Source organism: Melanostigma gelatinosum (assembly GCF_949748355.1).
Source record: "Melanostigma gelatinosum genome assembly, chromosome: 4".
NCBI lineage: Eukaryota > Metazoa > Chordata > Actinopteri > Perciformes > Zoarcidae > Melanostigma > Melanostigma gelatinosum.
Window position 1 is genome coordinate 18,713,942 of NC_136637.1, and position 24,360 is coordinate 18,738,301.

At 47.6% G+C, this 24,360-nt stretch overlaps 1 protein-coding gene across 1 annotated transcript in view; it reads left to right on the forward strand.

The window, feature by feature from the left end:
* Positions 1-24,360, forward strand: part of gmds (GDP-mannose 4,6-dehydratase) — a 129,729-nt gene that overhangs the window by 52,583 nt on the left and 52,786 nt on the right. The window lies entirely within an intron of this gene.

Below are 24,360 nucleotides of genomic sequence, written 5' to 3' on the forward strand. Positions count from 1 at the left end.
GTAACCTGGCTTTAACTGCAGATCTCAGTGTGGGGGTCACTGCGTCGGAGCGGAGCCCGGTGGAAAAGCGGCGTCACCGCCTGATACGTCGAGACCAGATCAATCATATCCACACTGAATTATATTTGGCTCCTGTGGGAGGACGTCTGACGGTTTGTCGGAGGATATTTTGCTGTCACACAAACTGATTCACATCTGACAAAATGGAGCATGATATGTATTATTGTTATGTATCGATTAGATATTGGAAGTAAAAGTCCAGTTCATATGTGAGGTGACAGGAAGGTGCGGCTCTTCAAGGCGGAGTGGAAGACACACAAATCAAATTTTAGAGGTAAATGGAAAAATGATCAATGGTGCTGTCTTCCTCATCCTAATGGCCTTAGGAACTGTAGTGCAGTAATGTTGCAATTTTGAGAAATATCGCGAAATTTAAAGTACACTATCGTGTAAAACAACAAGGCTGCTTCTTATTATTCAACAAGTAAAAGTCTAGTTTTTGGGTTACATTCAGCTTGCTGTTTGAGCTTCTATGTTGTTCATGCGACCCTGTGTCACTGTGTGTGTGTGTGTGTGTGCGTGCGTGCGTGCACTCGCCTGTCCAGTGCACCCTGGCTTGAGACGCCCCAGGTTTCCTGTGGGAACGGCCGACATTCCAGCTCTGGTGAATCAGGCACCTCCTCGCCGTGCGTCTCCAGTTTCGGAAAAGGCCGATTTCGGGGAAGCCAAACAGAAGCCCGAGGAGGTGCTGAGGGGAACTGATGAGGAGGATGGGGAAATGGGGTTGGGTGGGGTGTGGGGGGAAACAGACGCGTGTTTGTGGGGACGTTTGCACATTATGCAGAAATGAGCCATCTCTCCCGCCCTGCAGACCATCAAAGGCCGCGACTGTCACCACGACCCTCTCCTCCCCCCCCCCGCCTCTCTCCATCTCACTTTGAAATATCCGTCCAGCGTCCAGCACTGTGTTACCATGGCAAAGCCAAACAACTGGCAGTTTGTAAACAGAACCATGTGTGTCTGCTTTAGGCTGACAACTGCTTTTCCTCCCTCCCTCTCTTACTCTCGCTCGCTCCCTCTCCTCACCCCACCCAGGACAGGGAAATTGCTTGTAATTGGCCGTGGATGGATTGCGGGTGGCAGGAGGGGCGTGCTGTGTGTCTGCCCTAACGACGTCTGAAGGCGTGCGGCTGGCTGGGCATCGTCTCAGCCGGGTATCGGGTGTCCGTCCCAGGCAGGCAAGACAGACCTGGAGCTGCCCAGCTACTCTCAATGGAGTCCTTTTATTATTATTATTATTATCGTGTTATGGAATAGATGCCAGGAGCTGAACGCTTTAGTACAAAATCGGCAGATAGAATGATTTAAATCCTCCTGATCGCATTTTCCTCAAAGCTTTGGAGTTATCCAGTTCGGCTGATGGGATTTTGGCGATAATGAACCGATTTCTGCTTCTGAGCATGCCGTGGCGAAAAGGAAACCCCACAGCAGTCACTCACTAAAGACTCTATCAGAGCAGATAAAGAGGGTTGTCCATCTTTACCAAGGACGGCCCTCCTCCTTCCTCTCAGCCTATGCCCCCAGTCTGAGTCTGCCCATGCTGGGTACAGCTGTTTGAAGCCCCCTCACCTACACCTCCTCCCCTTCTGGCTGCAGAGAGCCATTTCCTGTGCAGAGCAGAGGGCTGGCTGGGAGGGAGCAGGAGTCAGCCTGGTGGTTTTGGCCCTCTCTCTCTCCCTCTCTCGCTCTCTTCTCCGTTCTACTGACTTACTTTCTCTGTCCTTTTGTCTGTTTCCTCTCCCGCCTCTGAACCTTTTTTTTTTTTACTTTTAGATGTTTTGTTCCCCTCCTCCTGAAAAGCTGCGTCACCCGACCAGCGCTCCACCAAAGCGTCGCTCCCTCTTGCTCTCGTTACCAGATATTTCCCCTCTTGACTTTTCCTCCGACTGGAGCTGGCGTTGCTGTTCTCGCTGCCGCATAGCGGACCAGAAACTGTTGCCAGATGAGATGTGACTGACCCGCTGACACACACACAGGTCCCGACAACCCCTCCTCACCGCTCTTGTCTTGTTCGCATATTTATTTTCAAAATATAATTATCTGTGAAATGGGCTTGGGAAGGTGTTTCCTAGCGGTCTTAAGGTGTGTGTGTGTGTGTGTGTGTGTGTGTGTGTGTGTGTGTGTGTGTGTGTGTGTGTGTGTGTGTGTGTGTGTGTGTGTGTGTGTGTGTGTGTGTGTGTGTGTGTGTGTGTGTGTGTGTGTGTGTGTGTGGTTGCCCCTGTGTGGTGGGAGCTGTCTTGATTCCTGGCATTGTGTGGAGGCAGAGAGGTGACAGGACAGCCCTGATGGTGTAATTCTTTCACCTCCTTTATTTTTCTAATCCTTTTTTTTTTTTTTTTTTTACTGCCGCAGCTGCCTCTCTGTGCAGTAATGGTTACAGATGAGGCTAATTAGCCAATCACAGAGCAGATCAGGGCCAATCAGAGATGATTGATGAGAGCGCGGGGCCATTCATCACATGTTTTTGGCCTTGGAGGTGACAGCGGGGGGGTCAGGCTCCAGCACTCGGTACAGTAAACGAGACATGCACGTCTACACCTCCAGCTCGTTGACTCATCCATCGCGACTCAGCGTGCAGAAAGCCTCGTTAACTTTCTCAAAGACATTCTGAGGCTTGATGGACGTTGGGTGGTTTTGCTGTGGAGATCAGATGTGTTGGGGGGGGGGGGGGGGGGGTGTTTCAGCCTGACAGCCTTGATGGTTTTAGCTCGTTTTGCTAGTTAAAACAAAAAAAGGAGAATATTCATTTTAGCTTTAACCAACCGTTATTTTCATTATCAATTTAGGCTTTTGATTTTCTTCCAGATAAATCACATCGTGTCAATTTTAGAGTCGTCAGTGTCTTCTTCCAAATGTCTTGTTTTGTCAGACCAACAGTCCAAAACCCAAAGATATAGTTTATAATTATAGAAGATAGCAACAATAAAAATCAACACATTGGCTAAATATATCATTTATCAGCAATTATCACATAAACATAACGATGTTATGATTTCTATGAGTAGTACGAGTTTAAAAGCACAAGAGCGCTTTGCTGTCCCACTGCTGTTTGTACCTGTACTGTGTGTGTGTGTGTGTGTGTGTGTGTGTCGCCGTGAGTGTGTGTGTATGCATACCTGGATCTTTACAGCAGTGATTCAGGGAGCTGGTAAATACCTTAGCCTGCTCTGTAACGTTTTAATAAACAGCTGGAGTGGTAAACGGCTAAAATGAGAGCTAATAGGGCAGAGGAGAGGGCGCGTTAGGTTTCATCACCAGAACCTCCTGACTTCAACTCCCCCACCCCCCCAACCACTGCTGCCCCACAACACACCCACCCTTGCATAATCATAATGTCATCTCTTGAGTTCAGTGTGTGTCGGTGTGTGTGTGCGTGTGTGTGTGCGTGCGTGAGCACTCTGCAGGGGGTTAGTCTGAGTGTAGATCATTTAGTGAGAGAGAGAATGTGTCAGAAGCTCCCGTCATGTTGACTTGGCATCCCACACAAGCAGGATGAGTAAACGGCAGCAGCTGTGTGTGTGTGTGTGTGTGTGTGTGTGTGTGTGTGTGTGTGTGTGTGTGTGTGTGTGTGTGTGTGTGTGTGTGTGTGTGTGTGTGTGTGTGTGTGTGTGTGTGTGTGTGTGTGTGTGTGTGTGTGTGTGTGTGTGAGAGGTTTTGTGACGTTAATTGCAGGTGAAATTCGACCCATGGCCTCAGCTGCAGCTTAATAAACTGGGGTTTGCCCCCCTGTGGCTCAGAGCAATAAAACCACACTGAACCTTCAGCAACCTTATGCATGAACACACACACACACACACATTGAGTTGTGTAAATTGTTCATTGACAGAGAATGTTGACTCAGCATAACAAAAAAACGTTCAGCCTGTTAACGGACTGATACAGGGTATCTGTTGATGGAGCCTCTAGCGTGTCCTTTGGAGTACGGGCTCAACAAAAGACATTTCTTATGATGTATAACAGTGTTGATGCTCATCATCTCTCTGATTTTCATGTAATAAAAGTAGGGACATCCTTTAGGCGCAGAGACTTCTTTTTTTTTAAAGGAACGTATCAGTTTACATCTATTACGTTCTCATGCACCCAAAAGTCGTTGCGTTTTGCATCAAGAAGACAACGAGCTCTGTAGTTTACTGTCCCGGTGATCTGGTGAGGTAAAGTCAAGAGACAAATGGGAAGAAAACAGAAAGGACATTCAAAAAGGACATCTCTGAACCCTCTTTTAAAGGGGAAGGTCTGGGTCGACTCATTTTGTGGTAACTCACTTTAATTTCATTTCCACATCAGATCTCCTTTTGCTTATTTGACCGTATAGTAGGCCGTCGACTCACACACACGTGGGCCGAGGTTTTGCACTAAAACACAGTTGGGTTGTTGTCAAACTAAGGCAGAACACAGACACAGGTAGACAGAAGAGAGTTGCACTTGGCTGAGCACACGGGAAAGAGGCGTGGGAGGTGAGCTACAACCAAAAGATTGATGAATTAGGTGAGACTCTTAAAATAGATCCCCAGGGAGGCACTCTTGCCCCATCTGAGTCCAAATCCTAAATCACCAGACGTGGAGTGAGTATTTACTGTGGCATCGCACCAGAGGGACAGAGAAAGAGGCTCGGGGGGGAGTCATAGAGCAGCAATACTGAGGGTATTTCCAGTCCAGATCATTCAGAGCAGCGGGGAAGATAGATGGAGAAAGGTTGTGTAAAAGTGACTCCCTCCTCTTCTGATAGAGGAGCAGATAACATGACAGCAGACATTCTGGGGTTACTGCTGTTGTGAAGGGGCCACGGTCGGGTTTGCAGCTCTGAAACCTGACCCAGGAGGTGTCCTCACTTCTGGGGTGAGATTCAGGGGTATTCTCTGTTCCCGTTCTGTTAATTGCATTCTTAGTCCGCTGGTACTTCGCGGTCAGAATGTAACGGGAATGACAGAAGGGTTACTGGAGGCTGGAAGCCGTGTCTTTTTCTTTACAAATGAACTCAATTTTGCAATGTTTCTGCTGGTTTAAAACCCACAAACGATGCTGCATCGGGCTTTGATTGCTGCAATGTGCCCTAAAAAACAACTTGCAGTTTTACGTGAAGAAGCAAAATAAAGATGCACTCGGAGCACCAAAATGCAGGTTTAATTTCAGATGGACAAAAGGTCATTTAATGTCATTGAAACCGAATGTGAGCAAATATCTTTTCAAGTTCGAAAGTTTCAATCTCAACTTTTGAAACAAACTTTTGCACATCTACGTTTTTTTGCATCTGGTGATGGAGATTTTGAGACACAACTTATTATCTTGTTATCCCTTTAGTAGTAGAGTAGGCATGTCAAGGTGATTCAACTTGACGTAACTAATGACTTTATTTTCCTGTTTCAAGGCTGTTTCACTCCATAAAACATCAAGAACCTGCAAAATAAACTTCCTCCTCCAGTTGGGGAACGACTTTTGGAAGTTGCAACGCAAATGTGTGTCAGATTCCAATAAGGTTTTACTGCGGTACTGATGGCGAGTGCAAATCATTCTTCAATAATTGGAACCAAAGAATCATAATATACTAGCAGTAGGCATGCCAATGACTCCGATGGAGTGGAAAACACCCGGGTGGTGCTTGTTTTTGCCTTTGTAGCGCAAACCAGAGAGCGTCTGTCCAGCTGGCTCTGGTATGAGGGTTATCTTTAAAGGAGAGAAGAAAGGTTGAAAGTCCTTCATGTTGGAAAGAACCTTTACTGTTCCTGTTTCTTTTTTTGTATGAACTTAATATTAGGAATATGTCCTTTATAATGGTGGAAACAAGATCAATGTTTGTGCGACTTAGATTTAATGCTACTCCCAGAACATTCAGTATATTTTCCCGTGTGTGTGTGTGTGTGTGTGTGTGTGTGTGTGTGTGTGTGTGTGTGTGTGTGTGTGGAGCAGCAGCTGGCTGTCCGTCTCAGAGTGACAGGCCAAAGCTCTCTCCCCTGCTGGGTTGAGGATGAAAGCAGATGCTTCTTCTTCTTCTTCTTCTTCTTCTTCTTCTTCTCCTCCGGATCTGTTTTTCTCTCCTTTCTCCTCGCCGCCTCGTGTAACCAGAGTCCTCTGCTTTCATACGGTGCCCGCAGGATAGTTTGCACCCCGGAGTCCCGCAGAAAGCTTTACGAACATTGACGGGCCCGACGGTTGTGTTTGACAGACTGATAAGACGATGCAGATGCTCCATGAAAATGTGCACACGATTCATAAACGGGAGGAAACCCCAAAGCCAAAGTCGATTTGAATACAGCACTCTGTGGCAAGCCTTTTAAACGTCTCCCTGTTTCCAAGTCATAAACAAAATAGATAAATATGCAACATATTTCCATCCTCTCAGATGCAACCCCCACCTCCCTAACAGGCTACAACAATACAAAGACAGCACGAGAGCGACGTGAGAGCCAACTGTTGCTTCTTGTGCGTTTGCTTTGAAAAGCGAGAAGCCGAATATGAGCCGATGACGGCTCTTAATAACAATGAACACTGTGCTTCTTTGACACATTGACATCTTTAAATACAGTTTTGTGTTTCTCCTCAGGAAATCTGTGATTTGTGCTTTTAGGAAATCTTTACGTTGTTTGTGCCAGAACCAGAACCCAATCTGAGCCGGCGTTTCGAAAGTGTTTCCTTCATTTTGTAAAATAGTTTTGGTGCTGATATCAAACCCAAGTTCTTTTCCCTCCAAGTTCCTTACTTTGAAGCGTATGTGCATGTTTTTAAACAGAAATATTAATTCAAACGTCTTCCTTCTATCAGTGTTACATGCTGTATTAACCCTGAACCATAGGAGCTCAGCCTAAATACACACAGTGTATAGTTTATTAAAGATTCAGAATTAGGGAATATTGATTAAAAAAACAGGTAAATAAAGCACACAGACTGATTCTGTGACAGCTTTTTTTTTTGCATGCTGCACTGATTTAACAGAATGGCATTTATGTGACTTATTCCAGTTGTCGTGGTTTAAAAATGGAAAACAAAGGCCGTAGTCTATTTCCCAGTGCAGCCTCTTGTGATGTGCTGCTGTTTAGTGCTGTGTTTGACAGGTTCGGTTGGTGACACACACACACACACACACACACACACACACACACACACACACACACACACACACACACAGAGAACAGCAGAGAGTCATACCTCCCACCTGGACAGAGGGAGTGGAGCAGGAGGGGAAATGGATGGCCTGATGGCTCCAGAGGGGGCGGGTGGTGGGAGGGCTCAGTACCCTGCTGGGGGGGGTTTAACAGGTCGGGGCAGGAGGGAGGGTGTCAGCTGGGGGCGGTGAGTGCGGGTGTTAGGGAGGACACTGTGAGCCATGGACTTTCAACAATATTTCTAATAACTTGATTATTTGTCCGTGCATGTTGTGTCACAAGCCCCTACTAAACAAAATATTCCCTTTTTTCCCGTTACAGGTTACTTAAGAGACAATCGATGCAGCTTTTTGGTGCTCTTTAGGCCATTTCAGTTGGTACCGAGTGTTGTTTCCAAACCCGGCCTTCGAGCGATGCCGGCAGAGCTTGATTTAATGGAACTGATTTGCACTGAACAGGCAGAGAGCAGCAGAAGGTGGAGAGTCCACAGCTGCTCTGTGAAGCTGAGACACTGCCTGATTGGGAAGCACAAGTGTGAGAGGACACCCTCATGTAATAATCCCTCCCAGGCCTGTGTGTGTGTGTGTGTGTGTGTGTGTGTGTGTGTGTGTGTGTGTGTGTGTGTGTGTGTGTGTGTGTCTCTACTCGTGTGTGTTTGTGATGCAGAAAAAGGCTGAGTCTCATGTCGTGACATTTTAGGGAGTATCAGGGAGTGCAGTGAAGCCTTCAGTGGTCTAGCAGACAGGACTGATGGAGTAGAGGGATGTTTCAAGGGGTTGGGGGGGGGGGGTCATCTTATTTAAATTGTGTGAGGAGTCTGGCCTGACTTTTTTTGGGACTGGAATGTGTGTGTGACCTTCTCTCTCTCTCTCGCTCCTCGTTGTGTCTCTGGCCCTGTCAGACGGTCGAGCGGCTCGTGGGAAGATTCTCCGTCCAGACTGCAGAGTGTCGAAGTCGAGCCAAATATCACAGGAGCTCAGTCACGGTCTCTCACAGTCTCTCTCTCACTCTCTGGCCGTCTCTCACTCTCTCTCTCGCTCTCTCTCTCTCTCGATTACATTTTTTTGTCCGACCCGTTTGATACCCGGCTCTCTGTGGACACACTTTCTCTGCCTGTGTGCGTGCATGTGCTTATACAAGGGCATTGCTATTACTTGGTCTATAAGAATAAATAACTCCCAATGTGCACATCTGGGAAGTAATTGTTTGCTTGTGCTTGTGTGACACATTGTATTACCTTTGGATTCAACATATACTGATTGTTCTCTCTGTTTATATAGACCTACAAAGGGTCGTCTGTGGTGTCTGTTTTACCACAGAAACATAAATAACAACAATTCGATTTCATTCACTAATAATGTTGAGCCAAGTTATGCTTCAATGGAGCATTTTTTACAGATGAATAGGTAGCACCTCCCCATCTGATCAGTTATATGAACACAGGCTACTTTTTTTTACATTTGCAGGTAATGTATTCACTTTTTTACCCCCACCTGTAGCAATGTTTATTTGCTATATTTTCATTTTTGTTTGTGACTTGGTTGTTTTTTTGGTGTGTTTTATGGGGCTATTTGTCAGGCGTATCATTTGTATGATGTTATTATAATCCATAAACTTGATTGATTTTTCAATCCAGTTGTAAATTGCAGCAGTGTCACAGGTTAAACAAGTCAAACTTCTTTCCATTTGGGTCAATCTCCAGAGCTCCCTACTGATGCACAACGACCTCATTTAACAGCCTGATAGTGTTGTTTTTTTACAAGAGTTTAAAAACAGCTCCCAGGTAGAAAGCAGTCCTGATTCGGTTTAAACCAGGCATACCACTCCGTGTCGCGCACAAACACACACAGTTTGCACTGTTTGCAATAAGCTTCGTGGCTAATTTGTGACAAAATGTCACTGCAACAAATGATGTGCTACTTGTACATATATTTAGACATGCATGCATGCTGCATATAAAATACTTAAATAGAAACCAACAGGCCTGTGTGCAGTCGGGCACATGCACAAGCGAGGTTGGAGTTCTGTTTGGTAATTGGTGAGGAAACGCTGCGCCGAGGTGTTGGTCTGACGGATGAGGAGAGAAGTGACACGGCGCTCGGAGCCCCTCTCTGCACCACAATGAGGCTTTCAGTGCACGCTGCTCGTATTGAACTCTATCCTTGTTAAAACAGCCTGGTTGGAGAGCCGTGTGTTTGCTTTCAGAAGGTGGGACTTTCTAAGGGAGTGCCAGGGATCCCATTTTTAATTAAGTGGCCACGGCAGTGTGTGTGTGTGTGTGTGTGTGTGTGTGTGTGTAACCTGAGAGGAGGCCCCGTCTGTGACCTGCAGTGATGGAGGCAGTTTGTTTTCATTCTAAACTTGCGCCAGAGTTACTGGTTTTGCACCTTATTTGACCTTTCCGTCACCTCTCGCTGACCCGCTGCTGTCTCTCTCTCTTTTTCCTCAGTGACACCACTCTCTTTGCATTTTCCCTTTTTAATCCCCCCCCCTCCCCCCCTCCCAGTCACGTCCTTTCCTTCCATTTCCCCCTCACTCTCCTTTGCCCACCTCACAATGCCCGAGTCAGCTGTCCCGCCGAGCCGTCCCGCGCACGCTCAGCCGATCAAAGTGAACGCTTGCACATTTGTCTTGACATTTGCTATAAAAAGAGCAGCTCGCTAAACACTGCAGTCCTCTCATTATATCATTACCGACCCACAGCAGGCAGGCGGCCCTCTGACTTCTGTCTCCCTCGTCTCCTTCTTCCCTCTCGCTGTTTTCAGTTATCCGTCTGTTTTAGGGAACAGGAAAGAGCAGAAGAAAAAGATGTGGGTGGCGCTGTAGAGAGAGAGAGAGAGAGAGAGAGAGAGATGTGGACACATGCACCATAGTGAAGGGGAATCCCTAGCTCTCCGTTTTGGAGAGGGGGGGGGGCAGCTGAAGTGTTTGTTTATGTCTGTGGGCCAGAGGGGAGATACGGTGGCCATGTTCAGCCGCTACATGGAAGGCCCCGAGCGCTCTAATGAGACGTAATTACCGTGCGCGTGTGTTTACGAGATTGCGAGGGAGCGAGGAGGAGAGAGAGAGAATGAATCAGCACGTTTCACCCCGCATGTGTTTACTCCTCGTCTTCACAAATCATACACTTTCTTTTCTTTCTTTCTTTCTTTCTCGCGACGCAATAACTTGCCTCGTTGCCCTTCCGAAGCCAGCGCGACCTCAAAAGTACAGAGCTCGCAGATTGCCGACTGTCACGCGGCCCGTCACGCTTGTTCTGTTCCTCGAGACGTCGAGCTGCAGACCGGTGCGACATGCCGGGAAGTCATGTGCTGCCGGCCACGTGGGACGATTTCAAAAATACACCAGATGCACATTTAGACATCCAGAAGAGAATAGATGCTGTGCTGTGCGAGAGGTGTGTGATTATCTGCTGGAAAAAAAAGGCTGACGAAGATCAGATTCCCAGCATCTGACATGACTTTTTGGATTCACGTTTTTAACGGGTTTTTTTTACTGTCAGAATAATTATATCAAAAAACAGGTGTTTTACATTTTCTAGATAATCAATATATCCCATTTAGAGCGAAATCACAGCCTGATAAAGCTTATGGACTCATCTGTGTGAGGTCGATTATTCTCCAGAGATCAAAATGGTTCTTTAGGTGTCTATAGAGTTCGATTGCACAGACGTGTAAGCGGCAATACTTGTTCGTAGGATAAATGTATCAATGGTTTAGGTCTCCTTTAGGAATTTTTGGATAAGAAGGAAAAGATGAAATAACGCGAGACGGGTGGATCACATGATTTAGCATCTTTTCTGAGCTAATGCTCCATGTTTGCTGTCCGTCACGTCATGAAGGCCCGCGTGGGCAGACCGCGATGAGCTCTTAAATGGCCTGGAGCTGGCAATATGTTTGTATTTACAGGCCATTTAGAGCTTTCCACTGGCATTCACACTCTCCGACCGCTGCAGCGAACACCAGCCTATACGTGCACGCTCCAGTAACTGAGAGCTCTCTCTGTGTGCTGCAGAGTGTGTGTGTGCGAGCGCACAGACGCTCGCCGCCCCCCAAAATAGCATGCGCCCTTAATTACTGCTGCAAACACAGGTGTGGAAAGCCAGGCCTCCCTCCACCCAAAACCCCAGACCCACCGTCCGGCACACAGCACTCTGTGTGTTTCTGTTTGGGAGCACAGGAAGTCCAGCGTGTGTGTGTGTGTGTGTGTGTGTGTGTGTGTGTGTGTGTGTGTGTGTGTGTGTGTGTGTGTGTGTGTGTGTGTGTGTGTGTGTGTGTGTGTGTGTGTGTGTGTGTGTGTGTGTGTGTGTGTGTGTGTGTGTGTGTGTGTGTGTGTGTGTGTGTGTGTGTTCATCAATGTGAGTGGTTGAAATTGTGTGGCTGAATGAGTGAGTGAGTTTGTGCAACTGTGTGTGTGTGTGTGAGAGAGTTTGTGTTTGTATATGAGTGAGTCCAGACCACACCCTTTGAAGTCAGCAGTGCTGTGTGTTGGGGTTTTGGGCACGGACACACAGCCCCTCCGCTGGCGGCCTAGAAACTCTACACCCCACATCAATCAGACCTGCCACTCATACATTATTCATATCCCAGACACACACACACACACACACACACATTGAAACACACACTTTCTCATCCTTTGACTGCATTTTTTTTTTTTTCTTTTTTTTGCTCCTTACAGTATATCTCCAGTTGGCAACAGAAGTGAAAAAGGGTGGGTGCTGCCACTGATGGGGGGGGGGGGGGGTCTGCCTCCATTCAGCATCAGTCGGTTCGAAACAAACGCGTGGTTGTGGACTTGCGGCGGGTTTTCTGTTGATTCTTTATTGTCAAACGGCAGTTTCCAAAATTAACTTTGTCCCACTGTGCGTGCTGTGCAATGACGGATCCTAATCTTATTTTGGGTGCGGTCACTTTCACTTTACGAAAGGTTTCTCGATAATCTGGCCAAACTATTGTCTTGTTAACAACCTGTCTGACTGCTCGTGGTTGTTTTGTTGCCTCAGTGGACTTATCTCAGCAATTACTTTGGTGAGTCTATTGTTATCATAACCAAAAGAGAAAATGCCCAAAACCATGAAAATATGATCCAACATGGAATAAACCAGAATGATCCTTTAATGCTGTGTTGAGTTTTAGGGCTTAAATAAAGCACATTTCATGTTCAAATCGTCGAAAACGATTTGCTTCGGTTGCCATGTTTGTTTTTAGCCTCTGGAAACTGGATGGGCCCTATATGGAAAGCTATCTATCATCATCCACCTCAGTCAGATTCTCTCCCTCTCTCCCTGTCTGTGTGAATGTCTCTCGCTCAGTCTCGGCCGGCATTGTCCCACTCTCTCCGCTGAGCCCAAAATGAGCAGTTTCCAGTCCTCCGGTTCCTTCTGACATCCCAGTCGTGTGTCCTGAAATTCCCAGACCACAGACCAGAATCTCCTCCTCCTCCTCCTCCTCCTCTTCTGTTGTTCTCAGACGCCAGTCTGACGCTCAGGCAGATTGAAATCGGACCTGAGAGGACGAGTTCTCATTGGCCTCCTGCTGTGCTCCAAACAGCCATCTCTGCCAGCAGAAGACAGATGTAGACGCAAAGCGACAGAGAGAGCATTAGCTCGTCCAGAGAAGCAGACGGGAGCTGTGAGAAAGCGCTCAGTTTGACATGAGAAAGAGCTCTCGCAAACACATAGAGCCGTCAGTGTCGGCCTACTGACACCCCGGGGTGTCGCATTCCCACATCCTCAGAGACACAACGTTTGAATTCACGCGCAAAGTTTCTAATATGGATTTGAATATTTTGAGTGCGAGCTGTTAGACCCATAACATCTGTTTGGCTGCGCTGGACAAAGCTGCGCTTATTAAATTCTCAAAGCTTGTTTGTATTCGTATGAGGTCACTTATGAATTATTGATTAGGGTGATGGGGGGGGGGGGGGTTAAGGTGGGCATCTATTTGTCACCGAGGAAGGGTGTTTCCCGCCTTAAACTGCAGCAGATGCCCAGCCTCTCTCTCTTCCTCTCTCTCCTCTCTCTCCTCTCTCCTCTCTCCTCTCTCTCTCCTCTCTCTCCTCTCTCCTCTCTCCTCTCCTCTCTCTCCTCTCTCTCCTCTCTCCTCTCCTCTCTCTCCTCTCTCTCTCCCCTCTCTCCTCTCTCTCTCCTCTCTCCTCTCCTCTCTCCTCTCTCCTCTCTCCTCTCCTCTCTCCTCACGCTGTCGTCGGTTTGAGCGTCGGTGCCCGAGAGCCAAAATGGAAAGTGACCCTTGGCAGGCAGCGCCGTGTTAAACACAGTGGGTCACTGTCGGAGGAACACGCTGGCAGCTTTCGCCGAAAAAACACACTGGAGAGTTGTTCGGACCGCATTTGCACTATTTCGCCGAGCAATTGTACAAGCTTTGGCAAAGCCACTCTGAGAGTACGCCCAGAGTCTCCGAGAGCAGGGGGGGGGGGGGGAGTTTTAGAGCGACAACAATATCGGTTCTGACAAACGAGCCCAGGCGCCATGTTTTTTTTTAAAAATACCTCCTGGACACAGAAACAAAGGCCATTGTTGATGGAGGGATTTCACTGGCTCTCACGACAGCTACAGGAATGGTTTAACACTGTTACAGTAGCCACGGGGGCCCTTTATGGGGGTGGAGCATACCGTGTGTGTGTGTGTGTGTGTGTGTGTGTGGGCTAGTGCAGGATATGAGGAAACCTCCGAGCAGCTCACTGGATATTTATTCACATTAACTCGGATCGCTTGGTTTAAACACACGCTGAACCGGTCCACTTTGTGCAGTATGCGTTTCTGCACCTTGTTTACTGACTTTTCTTTATCTCCCACCTCACCTAAGTTGATGAAAGGAAACTGATTAATAAGCAGAAAGTGTGCGTAATCTCACATAATGAGCTCGCTGTGGAGACCACCGGTGGTTTCAGGCAGAACCAGATCCTCTTGAATCCCCAACCCGCCCACTCCCATGCTTCCTCTGGGCGGGGTATGGCCGCGGCTTACTCGCTCACGGGAAGCCAATAAGGCATCGATGTCCTCCCAGAGATCCACAGATGGTCCTGTGTTTGACTGTTAGTGTGTTCAGTCGGGTCAGATATGAGAACCGCGGGCTCCCAGGTTGTTGTATATTTACTCACGGAGGAGAGACTCCAAGACTCGTCCCTTGTTCACATTACTGGGCATTACTCCCGAGTTATGAAGAGATTATGGCCGGTTTGAGCGAAGATTTAGGACAAAATCCTGACTTATTGTGTTTCATACAGCTCGCTGTGAACGGACTAGAGCTTATTAACATGTTATCCGTGTCTCGTTCTTGTCTATTTTCACAACCGCTGCTCACGAGATCCTTTTTCCGAGCATGAGGGGGATTTTGGGGGCTGTTTTCGTAGCGTTGGCTTTAGTTCGACAAAAGCGTTGGTGGCACTTCTTTTAGGGAGCACGATGCCCTCATGACCGCTGAGTAGCTAAACAAACCCACAATGGGCTGTGTTTGGTTGAAGATCTGGACGGTCGGTCTGTAGATGGCCAGAAATTGAGTTTCCTGATTTAAACAGACTAATCCAGATTCTAGTTGAAAGTACACACTTTAACTGTTAACTACCATTTCTGTATGGAAAGGATGTATTGCTTACCTGCTACTGTACATGTTGATTATAGTCACTGAAATGAGTGCTGTTTAATTTAGTATTTGTTGATTTTCATGCTGTTTACTTGTATTGCGCGATAAAAAACCCAAACCAAAACTAGTCACTGAAATTAAAACAACAGGTATACGTCATCGAGATGTCTTAAATGTAGTATTTCCATCAGAAGTGGCCCCGTTTTGATAGACGCATGAACGTGTTTAAACTTGTAAGTAACCAGAATCGGTTTACTCAGCTGTGTAGTTAACAGCTGCTCCAAAAGTTCATCTTTGGAAGAAAAAAAGAAAAAGCAAGATCCTGTAGCCTTTTAAATAAAAAAGAATAAAAATCCACATTGACAGCCCACCCTAATCTGCTGAATTTGGCATCCAACTCTGCCACCACATTAATCAGCAGCCGGTTAATGTAGTCGATCAGTGCGCTCCGGTTTTCATGTTTTTTCCTTGTTGCGTGCACTGATGGCAGCTGCAGATGGTTCCCATGTTTACCGCTCGCAGTGCTGTGATGGCCGTCCTCTTTTCCGCCCACTTCACCTGTTGCGTCCCAGCAATTAGCTCGCTACACTCAGAACTAAATGTTGTGCATTAGTCCGCGATGCGACCTCGCCGCTGAACCCATCCGTCTTCATTATGCTTCAATTACTGGCTAACGTTGTAATTGCCGTGCCTCTCGGTCTGCGTGAGAAATCCTGGCATGTTCGACCACGCCGTGGCGCGGGCCATAAATCCACCCGGCCGCTGCCGGTCCACCCTGAACCCGCCGAGGGCAGAGTGGAAAGGTCAAAGGAGGCGGGGGCTGGTGAGGGAGGGAAGGAGAGAGAGGTCACGGCTCCGGTGAGAAGCGCTGCCAGGGTCCACTCCCAGAGTGCCGAGCTGGAGTCCGCCTCTGCCGGCACACGCTGAGGATCATGGGAAAACACGATCGGCAATTAATCACGGCCAATGAGGTGGAACCGGCCTGCTTGAGACCGAACTGACGGCGATTATTGGTGTGTGTGTGTGTGTGTGTGTGTGTGTGTGTGTGTGTGCGCGTGTGTGTGTGTGTGTGTGTGAGCAGGAGAGCGGCCGCTTTGCGCTGATCCTCTCTGCGTGCAAGCCGTTCGACCGCTGACGTCATGTTGACTCTCTACAGTCCGCTCCTTAGTTACGACGCACGGAAATACAAAAGCAAAATATCCAATAGCGTTAGTGCTGATTATTTGTCTGACAGTGAACGTCTCATCTTACCATGTGACCTGCGGTTACATCATCCTGATCCCGCTGTCTGTTGCCATTCCTCTGCTCAGCTCCTTTTACAGTAGAGAGAGGAGCACGGCAAACAGTGTTGTATCGTTCAAGGGTCATGTGAGGCTTTTAAATAATGTCCAGAGCTGCGAGCATTAGAAGGCTCATATTTAGTTGAAACTGTTTTAGGGAGTCCTTGATTCAACGTAATGGAGTTGTAGTTTGTGATGCTGTTGAATTGCGTGAAACTGAGAGGTGTTTTTAATTAATCTTCCGTCGCTTATTGTACATCGCTGGGTCTACTGAATGCAGGGCTGTTGCATTAGACTGCATTTGTTCAAAGGGGTTCTACAGCGACTTAAGTTGTGCACTTCAGTAAAGTTGGAGAACTCACCAGCAGCGGAGATATCCTGAATTTTAGTTCCTAGTATGAGTCGAGCTCCAAAATCACTGGATCCTACAACTCCCATAATGCAACGGAATATCATCGCTCAATAGATCCTCCCTGCCTCCTAAATGCCCCGATTTTTAAAAAATGTGCACGTCTGTTATAAACTCATGAGCCACGGGATACATTATGCAACAGGGTTTACTGCTGAGTGCTACTCTTTGTGACAAATGAACTGAACTCCATGTTTAAATTGATGTCGATGGAAGGAGATGCTACTTTTAATTGTGATGATGTAAATGGAATTCTATTCATTGCCATTATGTTGGCGTTGTGTTTCTCACGGATGTTCTCGGTGAAGTTCTTCAAACTTTGGCAAGTTAAATAGAACTGATCGACATTATACTTTAAAACATCAGCAAACAAAGAAACAGTCTCGCAGAAGAGAGATTTTAGGAGCAGTCGCCACTTCATTGCGCATCTCTGATTTCAAATACTCTCTGGCTTCCTTGAACAAACCACTGTGTGCTGTCACTCCCGATGCAATCGTCGTTTTATGGACGTACATGCTGCCTAAGTGAAGACAGGTGTACATGTGTGCGAAGAGAGAGACACAGAGAACCACTGTTTCTGACCTCGTGCACAATAGAAATACTCATTTCTGAGTGTGTGTGTGTGTGTGTGTGTGTGTGTGTGTGTGTTGAATGGCGTGTAGAAGCCTCCAGCAGAATCCAGAGTGCTGAAAGGCGACCAGTGACTTGTGACGGGTTTACAGCGCATCTGTAACTGAGTGTCGTGTCTTTCCGTCTGAGTATTAGCACCTCTCCGTCCACTCTGCTGCTCTCCACTTTGCCACAGACTTCGCCTGCAGCAAAGCATGTCGACACACACACACACACACACACACACACACTCAACGATCACCTGAGAGCAGACGGGCATCTCTGGCTGTCTTTGTGTCGTAGCTCACTGATTGCACCAACAATCTGTTCACGCATCACACATCGCATCACCATGGCGAGAAGTGAACGGCACGTCTGCTCCCATAAGTCGCGTCTGTCAAATGCTTGACGGTCAGGTGTTGGTGTATTTCCCAACCTAATACCTCTGAAGGTGAGCAAAGTTCATATGAAGAGTTATCAGTCAGCAAAACATGTCACCTGTACCTCTATTCCAGTCGTGTTTTATTTCAGGAACTTGTTTTGGTTGATGCATCTGAGCGATTAAATGCATTTGCAAGTACTGCGCTGTCCATCACACACACCTTCGCCTCTCAGATTTTTGTGTATTTTCTCTTTTTATTTTCTCAGATTTTGTCATCTCACAACCAACAATGCAGCTGTCAACTGCTTTAATATCCTACCTCGACAACAGATCATATCTGAATGTTTTGAGTAGCTGGACGCTGTATATTATGTCATCATGTCATCTGTTTATCACTCAATATCTATTTCCTGTCTACGAGGGTGACCCATTTCGTTTCGTGCACATCTTAGAAAGCAGTGGTGACAATAAGCACCTCTGAGGAGATAGTTATACTGTAGTGCACTATAAGTACAGTGGCTTTCTTTATGTATCCCCTCTGAAGCACTATAAGGTAGTGACTGTATGGGCAGAGAGCTTTACAGTGAAGATAACATGCATAACAGGATCTGTGCGGTGAGCAGCCTCACGCGTCACACACGTAACAAGTGTGTCCAGTGCGTTTGTTGCTCCCCGGTGGCTCCAGAGACCATGAATCATCCCCGTTTGATGGATCTTTGGAGTGCGAGCGCCTGAGAATGTGTGTTAGCATCATGTGTGTGTGTAACATAAACCACCATCTGTTGTCTCTTGGCCCCCCGCCACCCCTCCTCCGGAGTCTTCTGTCTGTCCTCCAGTCAGAGGTGAAGACATGCGCGTCAGTGTCGGTGGCCGACGTCTGCCAGTTGTTGTTGTCGCATGTGCTGGCTTTATCCTCGCCGTGAAATTCCGACTCCTGCAGGAGCGTTAAGGGTTATTGTGACACGGCGCCTCGGTCCGACTCCGGGGTCAGAGGTCACACTCGCGTTTCTGAAGGGACAGTGGTGTGGCGTGGTCGACTCTCTCCTCACATGTCAGAGCGAAGTCAACCTCCTGAATAGGTGTGTCACTGGTACATGGTTTGGAGACACACGAGGAGACTATAAGAGCTCATTTCCAATGAAATAAAGTCTGAAACATATTATATTTTATCTGTCATTTTTGGCGTTCACAGTGACTGCATGAGACGAGATTTAACCAGAAAGACTACACAGGAGTCATTCATCTTCCAGCTTTCAAACCTTATCCTCCCACTAACTGGAAATCAACTGCCAGCATAAATTCCCATGGTCGGTCTCCCGTATCAAATGGTTTGGCCCGTTGCGTTCACTTCGCAGAAGTAGCGCTGCTTGGCAACTCCTTGTGAAAGGGCCAAGACGAAGGAGGAGTTTGGCAAAGCACATCCAGGCGGGGGCCACAGAGGGAATGGCACCGTTTTGTAAAGTGATTTTCTTCACAGCTGGTCAGGGACAGGTGTGTGTGTCAGTGTGCGTGAGTGATGTTACCAGCAGGATCACTGGCCGGGGGTCTGGCTCGTAAATTCAGAGTAAGTAATCTACAGAGCGGTGAAGTTGGGTCGTGAGGCGGGTATCAACCTCAAAGGGTAATGTTTCTCTACACCGGCCACTGACCCCCCCCACACACACACACACGCACACACACACACACGCATACACACACACACAGCAGGCCATGCAGGAACAGGGAATCCAATGCAACATGTTACATGAGATGGGGTCAGAGAGGGAATTCCTCGGACAGGTGGGAGATGGCGGTCTTCTTGAATTGACTCTTCTTTTTTTTCTTTTTTTTACACGTTTGAGGATGAAGAGTTAAGGATTAGGGGGAAACGTCCAGCAGAGATGAGGCATTAGTAATTGGTAATATGTCACGCAACAACTCTTTGGAAGTACCCTCCTTGGCGCATGCCAGGGGTCTGGAAAAGGGAGGGTTGTTTCATGGCGGCGATGGCAGGCGTCCTACTGAGCAGTGAGTTGTGCTCGTGTCTGGTCAGATCGCATTTGGAGGGATTCGCACGCCTCTTGTAAATCATCTCCAGCCCTCCTCCTTAAAGTGGAACGACATACCATTCTCGCTTTTTGTCAATTTGCCTCTCTGACTCCCCCTCTCTTCTTTTTATTGTCTCTCCATTCTCTTGCTCTGTTTTGGGTTGTGTTTTTCCCGTCTCGTCTGTCAGTGCGGCCTCCTCTCCGACCCCTTCAGTCGATGCCGAGGCCTCGCGCTCGCTGACGGACAGCGAGGAGCCCAGTGGCACACGGAGGCCCCGGCTCCCACGCCGATGACGTGACAAATGACTTAATGAGCCTCCTTTCACACCGAGACCTCGCTTCCTCGTCAAGGTGCTCCAGTGGTCCTGCCGTCGCAGCCTTCAGCGCAGGAACGTGGAACACTTGAGCGTCGTGCTTCTCAGACAATAAACTTCCACCCACTTAGTTTTAAACATGAATGAGCGACAACAAGAAGCCTTTTACGTGAAATGTTTTTTAAATTGAAACGCAGGGGGCTGTGTTGGTGGCGTAACTATGAGACCGGATTTTTTTTAAAACATGGAAAGCAGTTATTGTAACCTCCACGAGGCGCATGAAGGACTTACATCAGTCACCAGCCCAGTTTAAAAAACCTATCTGGTAAGAACGTTCACTTGCGTGCAACGCAGTGCGACGCCTGATTTCATGACATTGTGCTTTAGCGGAAATAGGGGAAAGGTTCACCCCGTAGTAAAAAGAATAACCGGGCTGGATTTCTTTCATGCATCCTTAACGCTGGTCTTAACTCAGTCTTAATGGCGTCACTGAAAAAAGTGACAATCACTGTTCCCTGTGCTCTTGACGCAGACACCTATCAGGATTTTGTTGTTGTACCCTCTGTGAAGTCCGAAGCTCAGCCCCCACTCACCCTTCGCTTCTTTCCACCATCTCCCCCGTCTTCTGTAGACTATTTATGTGCGTCCCCCTTTCCCGGCTCTGTGATGGATTTAGTGTTGCCATGCTCAATTTCACCGACGGCTCCGTCCCCGCAGCTCAGAGGCCTTCTTTATGGCCCTGCTTCACCGGTGTGGTGCGCTGGCGAACTGGCTCCCCCTGAAACACGGGCCCGAGAGAAGAAAGGGCCTGCTGTGTGCGAGCAGGAAGCTCAGAGGAGGTGGAGGCGGGGACGAGGGGAGGGGGAGGAGAGAGCGACCTGGGTGTTCCATGAGAGTGGACCTCTCGGCTGTTATGCTTTCTAATTCCCGTCAGCGGGGGGGGGGGGGGGGGAATAGAGAAGAGAAGGATCATAAGGAGGAAGGGGTGGAGGATGAGGAGGGTGAAGGAATCATGTTTTCACACCGAAGGGAAGAAGGCGGGTGGGCTGAGGGAGCGTCTCTGTGTGTATCTGTGTACGTCGATGCTTTAATGGAAGATATGCAAGGAGCACAACCCGGGTCTTCAACCTGGTTATTCCTATCGCTAATGGGAACAGTGCACCCACCAAGTTAGTCGCTGAGATCTCAGAACACGGCGACATTGCTGCAAAGAAGTCCGACAGGTCAAGAAACACAAGCGGTCAGACAACCGGCTGTTTCAAACAAACCCCCGACTTATTTTAAAGAGAAAAAGGAGGCAAGCGGTTCAATTATTATCTGTAAACTGAATGGCGTTGTGAGGAAATCTCTGAAATCCTGCGGGAACACAAACTCCCCTTTTGTTACAAAGGGACGAGCATCCGCCCAAGAACATCCATGAACAACTGCTCGCCTTGTAAATCTTTTGCTCCGATTCCGGCAGAAAGAGGAAATAAACGGAGGAAATGTTCAATCGGACGGTTAATGGAGTGACTTTGGGCGTAGAAGAGTTCTGCCGATAGAGCTGGAAGTGATTTAACTTCCTACGAGACAAATGAACATCAGCTGGATCTGCACTGAACCCTGATGATGTGGATAATGAAATAATGCCCTCTCACTCACTTCCCACCGCACAATTTCAGGGTTTGTGTGCAGCGCTGGACTGTTTTTTTTTTTTTTTTGTCATGTCATCATTTCTTCTGTTTGATGCAAAACATGTTTAAAATGGTCGTAAACAGGAAAAATTGGGGTCGACTGAATCACATTGTGATCTCCCAGGGTCCACACTGGATCAGACAGTCCCGACTCCCAAAGCCATTTTACTTTGTCTTATACAATCAATCGTAATCTGACTCCCTCAATGTAATAAATACACACACACACGCACACTCTCTCTCTCTCTCTCTGCGTCCTGCTCGTGTCTGGATCTAATATGCTGTCATTTAGCTCCGGGTCTGGAACAGATTCACATGAAGGGCTCGGGTCCTCTTCTACTTCACCCCCCCCCCCTCCCAGCCTTCTCCTGTCCTACTGGGTGTGGCTCTGCCCCCCCCCCCCCCCCTTCCCTTCACCCTGGCCTTTACCCCCTGACTCTACCTCCCTGATGGCCACTGCTGCACTATACCGAGCTGTAACCTCCCAACACCCCATCATCTGGTTCTGCTTGCCCATCCCGCGCCCTCCCCAAGGCCACAGGAAATAGCTGGAGAGTTTGTTGGGCCCGTTTCCCCTGGGGGTGGAATTAACAGGTGCACCAGTGTTTGTTTCAACTTTCCATTACCACTGGATAATGGTAATAATAAACATGGCGAGGCCAGGTGGATGCTGGCTTTGGCTCTCATGTTGCTTTCTCAGGTTCTTCGGGTTCCTCACTTTTCGACTCATTGTATCCATTGCTGTTCTTTCGTGAAGGGATCCTAAATGACTAAACTGAAAAATACAATGTAAACTGAGAAGGAAACCAAAATACAATACAGTCTTTCGTCGCTCACACTCGCGTTAGTTGATGTCTTTCTTGAAAGACCAAAAAGCAAGTCAGTTTAAGACATTTTTCAACAGGGTTTTATTTCCTCAGGCTCTCAAACGCTGTAAGAATACGCTTATTGCGTCTTAAAGTAAATGAGGTCCTCTGACCGTGTTAAAAGCTGAAAAAATTATGCCAATAAAAAAAGAAAGTGAAGAGAAAATGAATAAGAAAATGCAAAAGAGCTCAAAAGTTCAAATAAACCAATAAATTGACACATTTTATTTCTCCTTTTAGACGAAATATCTGAAAACACAAGGCACAGATGGCAGTATACTTCGAAGGCCATCTTTTCCGTGATGCAGATGTGGCCTGAGGTGCCACTGGGTGGCAAACCACAGCGATGTAAAACGATAGCATCCAAGAGTCGTTTGTGATCTCAGAAGTTTCAGTTCGCCGGAGTCCCTCTCCCCATAATTGGCAGCCATTTTCCTCAGCTGCCATTATAGCAGGTAGATCTGCCATCTTGTTCTCATGTTACCTGGGATCCCCCTTAAGTGAGTCATCAGATCGGTTAATATCGGCAGAGAGGCAGTTTAACGGCGCACAGGGTCATCTTGGAGGGTCGAAGGTGGGAGGTCAAATGTTGCCATAATCCCAGGCTCCAGCTCCAGCCCGTAAATAAGAGCTCAGCAGCTGGGAGGGGGTCATTGATTTGAAGGGAGGGGGCATATTTCCCCTGAGGAGGAAGTGGAGTTGACAACCGTCCAACCGGTTTATAACCATTGTTGGATTAGCACCTCTGGTGTGGGACTTGGTGAGACGCAGTAATGTGGGAGAATTTCCGAGATTAGTGACGTTGGGAAGAATAAAGTGATCCCCACAAGAGATGCTGCTGGGGGAGTCTGTCTTTCTGTCTGAAGCGTGTCATTTGTTTTCGGTTTGCACACAAACTGGAGCACCAGATGCTGATTGTTTGCAGGAAGGAGCAGGAGCAGCGTTTATTGATGGCGCTTTACGTTTTAACATGTAACACGAGACTCGGTCTTGCTGGGGGAAAGAAACGTACAGATGAGGTTGACTCTTAAAAAAGAAAGAGAGAAAAGAAACAACGGAAAAGAAACTTTAGGTCTCCGCTGTGGAAATTACCGCCGAAAAAAATAGGAAGGAAGGCAAGAATGGGAGTGAAACGGTGCTTGCGCATTTGATTTAGCCACGTTCTGCAACCTTCGTTGCCTTTACACTACATTCATCTCAGCGCTCGCTCTGACAACAAATGCCGCGCTGATAAGGCCACATTCTTGCGCTTGTTTTCATTGATAAACATGTTGTGATTGGCAGAACAATCTCACAGACAGACCTGAGACCTGCAGGATATCAGGAGCAGGCGAGCGAGTGAGTGACTGCTTCCTGTATAGACAGGAAGTGAGGGCTTTTATGAGGGCAGTGCATTGATTTCCTAGCGTGCCAGGTCCCGGGAGTGCAGAAAAAAAAAGAAAAGAGAGCTGCTTCCTGTTGAGAAGAATGCCGTACCCAGCTATCTGATGCTCAACAGTCTCGCAACTGTGAGTGTTGCCCCGTTGGCTGCCTTCTCGTCGAACCTGCACCCAGAGGTGCAACAGAGAAGGGCGTGTGTTCTGCTCACAGTTGAAGAAAGAGTGTGCTGTCGCTGCGAACTGAGTCCAGAGGAAGAAGAATACCAAACAGGAACTTACTGCATTTATTCCACCAACACGGCACACAGCCTCCATCAGGGTGCTTTATAGGGTTGCAATGAGAGTCTCTATGAAGTCTAGATGACCAACGTAGACATTTCAAAATAAGACACCATACAAACAACAAAAACAGTCATTTTGCTGTAACTGTAACTGTATAGGTCACAGATGCTTTGTTGTGTATTTATTTGAGATGACTCTGCTGGTGGTGCAGCATCCGGTCTGAGCTCTGCGCTTCTGTAAGATGACGTATGCTCTGTGGTTGAATAAAGACCAAGACTCCTCCAGTAAATCAGTTTATTTTGCCGGGCTACTTCTCACATTCAGCTATATCGGTTACAGAGTGAAGTGAAATAGCATTCTGCTGTTGAGGACGTCCTG